The 3,341-nt window shown below is 43.7% G+C and overlaps 1 protein-coding gene across 4 annotated transcripts in view; it reads left to right on the forward strand.

The window, feature by feature from the left end:
* The first annotated feature begins 701 nt into the window (after positions 1 to 701).
* The window catches only part of MTMR1 (myotubularin related protein 1), a 33,279-nt gene continuing 30,639 nt past the window's right edge, over positions 702 to 3,341 (forward strand). For all 4 annotated transcript variants that reach the window (XM_004685865.2, XM_012727130.1, XM_012727131.1 and 1 more), the window contains exon 1: positions 702 to 828. The gene's annotated coding sequence lies outside the window, so the exon portion shown is untranslated. The remainder of the gene's footprint in view (positions 829 to 3,341) is intronic.

Below are 3,341 nucleotides of genomic sequence, written 5' to 3' on the forward strand. Positions count from 1 at the left end.
CTTTGTTCCATTAAGTGTCATTTTGCTTCACTTGAAATTACACTATTTTCTAGATTCAAAACTACCACCAACAACAAACATTTAAAAAGCATAATGCTATAAGATAAATATTTCACTTATAATTAATTTTCTGTATATCAAATGTTAAGACTGTTCACTGTCAATGTCATAGAGTAAAATTCAATTCCACGCAATGATTAGGGAATGTCATGCACAGCTCTATAATGTCTAGACTCTTAAAGTTGAAAAAAGTTGATGTATTTAAGATCAGCATGGAGCTAGTTGTCAGTGTTTCAGTTCTTGCATTAAATATAAGGTAAATGAGTCTCCAATAAAAGTTCATTTTCTTTTTTTTTTTTTAAATTTATTTCTGCATACAGAACTGGGGTACAGGCCAGAGATGCAGGGGTGCTGAAAGGATTCACCAGACACAGAGTGGGAGCAGAACAGGCCGATCCATGAAACCCACTGCTGAGGGGAGCAGCAGGCGGGTCAGGAGAGGTCTGCCGCGCCATGTGGGTCACCTCCGGGGCAGGCGGGGATCGAACTCATGCAGAAGTGGCTTTAGCTTCTTAGTGTCGTGCTTTAACCTGCTGCGCCACCAGGGAGGGCCATCAAAGTTCATTTTCTAAAAAGAAATGTGCATATCTCTCTAGTAAGTACCCACTGTTCTCACCTGGAGCCTGTGTATTAAAATTTGTTAATAACACAATTTCTTTTAGTCCTACAGGATCGCATGTTGAATGGTGTAAACAGCTTATAGCTGCTACAATTTCTAGTCAGATTTCAGGTTCAGTGACATCAGAAAATGTATCCAGAGATTACAAGGTAAGCAATACTGAGTTCTGAATTCATTTCTCAATATGCCAGGTAGCCAGGAAGCTTTGCGATTTTAATTCAAGGGCATTTTGCCTCCTGGATGACCATTTGACCATTTGTTTGGAAATAAGGGTGAAGGGCTCGCTATTGTGAGACCTGAAATTTAGGAGAGGAATTTTACTAGCACCTAGTATATGTGATCATAGTTTTATAATTGAGAGGTAAAGGTGTCTTTAGGTTATGATCATTATTTTAAAAATATAGTTCCATTATTTTATAATAAGTGTGTGCATTTTCTTTGTTAATAGTGTGAATTTTAGAAAACATGTGATCTACAGTATTTCCCTAACTTTCAGATTGACTATTCAGCATTAACATGTGATTCTAGAATGCAAAAAAAGAAAACACTAGCAAAATCTCAAAGGAGAATTATATGGGTAGTTTCAGTTTTCACTCCCTAGTGAAGTGAGACAACTCTTCCTGTTTATTTTAAAAGTTGGATTCCTTGTTTATTCTAAAGTTTAGAGTGATGAGCTCGTTTTCAGCAGAAACTGGGGTGCTTTTGCTCCCCACTGGTGCCCTAGCATGGTCCCAGAAAATAAAATGTATACAATAAATACTTGTTGACTCAGCTAACAAGTAAATAATGTGCCCGGCCTTCTTTGTTGAGGCCTCAGACAAACCTTGTTTTAATGTGGGTAAGCTATTAGCAGGTACCCGACTTTCGGTGGCAGTGTTTGCTTGGATTGAGGTTTCAGTTTAATGTAGCCGTTTTTGTGAGCTAATAATAAGATGCTTGATTTTCACAAGTATGTATGAGGCCGCCCTCAGTTATCAGTATCTGAAAATCACAGTCCTTGCCAGATGGCACATCTTACAGGCACTTGAAGAAACTACAGTAAAAGTCCAGTTCCTTCATAATAGCTGCCCTTGCATAAGGGCTCTGGCCTCAGTTCCTCTTCAGGCCGTAGTGTAACAAGTATGGAAACTGAGTCAGGAGGTCTTGCCATGGAGATCATGCTGTCCCACTGGAGGGGTGGGTTGTGGTTGATAGGTTTCCCTGCGTGGTGCTTTTCACATTTGCTCATGTAAAGGCTGAGGCTCTTGGTCCTCAGACTCCATCTGGTGCATAGGCCATCCCCAGCTGTCACCGAGTCCCCAGTGACTGGTGACTGCGCAGCAGCTGGCCCTACGACCAGTCACCCCTTGTGGTTCCTTCCTGCCCATCCTCAGAGTGGACAGGCTGCAGGACCCACATTAGCGGAGTTCAGCGCTCCAGGGGTCTTCTCCACTTCTCCACCAGCAGCGAGGTACTCACCAGCAGCGTCCCGGGGGCAGTGTTGGCACTGCGTGGCCTATGTGGAAGCCCACATGTGGATGTGCAGCTCTGGCCGCCACGTGAGCAGATAGGGGCCGAAGCGGGTTTCAACCGGCTGCAGCTCCAACTTGTGACTTTTGGTTCCTCACACATGTTGTAGGCAGGATTCGCTCTTGTTGGAGTGATTTAAAGACGGTATTCGGGAAAGAATAAGCCTTTCCTGTATTTTGGAAATGGGATTTTAAGTATCTGCAGCAGATCAGGGCTGAATCCTTTGATGATCGCTGTGTGAGAGCGCGTTTATAACTGTCTTTGCTATATTTGCCCTGTGGCTAAGTCTGCCAAGTTGGTGCTACATTTATACTGCAGGAGTCACGTTTACTTAAAGGAGAGAGTTTTTGTTTTTGTTTTAAATAATAAAAACATGTTTCTGTTTTTGTTTTAAATAATGAAAACATGTTTCCAATCCACAGGGATAATTTTACACCTGGTTCTTAAAATCCAAGTTAACGAGATGGGTTTCGGGCCCTCTCGCCTTGGGGCCATGGCTCGGGGTTGTCCCGGAAGGTCTGGGTACAGTTCCTTGAGCTTTTATTTGTAGCCATCAGTCTAAGATATTTGAAATTGTCTTTCCTACAAGTATCTTATTTAGAGCGCCCGCTTAGGCGGGGTCACTGCAGTGTAAAGCCCGCGGCAGTAGTTGCAGGGCGCAGGCGTTGCGCGCAGGGAGCAGCAGGCTGCTGCTTGGCGTTGCGTCACCGTCCCCCTCACTTTCTGGCATGAGCAGGCATTGTGACGCGTGTGACATATGCATGTCTGCTTTAAAAACAACCTGGTCACATGGCCTTTATTATAGTCCCCGTTTAACAGATGAGGTCGCCAAGTCTCAGAGAGGTTAAACGACTTGCTTAGATCACACAGCTAGACTTGGGAGTTGAACCCAAGTCCTGTTGAAAAGTTAGTGAATTTTAAACTTTTGTGTCCCTGCTTCACTCACAGTTGCAGTTTTTCACGCAGATGCGCGGCCTCCCCACCCCCACCCACTTCGGCACCTGGGAGCTTTGAGGAGAGCAAATGCCTCCTGTACTTCTTAGGTACCCTAAAATTTGGAAAACTAGGCTTCCTCGATTTAGATCTGTTGAAATTGGTGATTGGGGCCGTGCACTTCTGGTATTTTGCTACAAATCTGGATAATTAGCATCTG

Source organism: Condylura cristata, unplaced genomic scaffold (assembly GCF_000260355.1).
Source record: "Condylura cristata isolate star-nosed mole 26May11 unplaced genomic scaffold, ConCri1.0 scaffold00019, whole genome shotgun sequence".
NCBI lineage: Eukaryota > Metazoa > Chordata > Mammalia > Eulipotyphla > Talpidae > Condylura > Condylura cristata.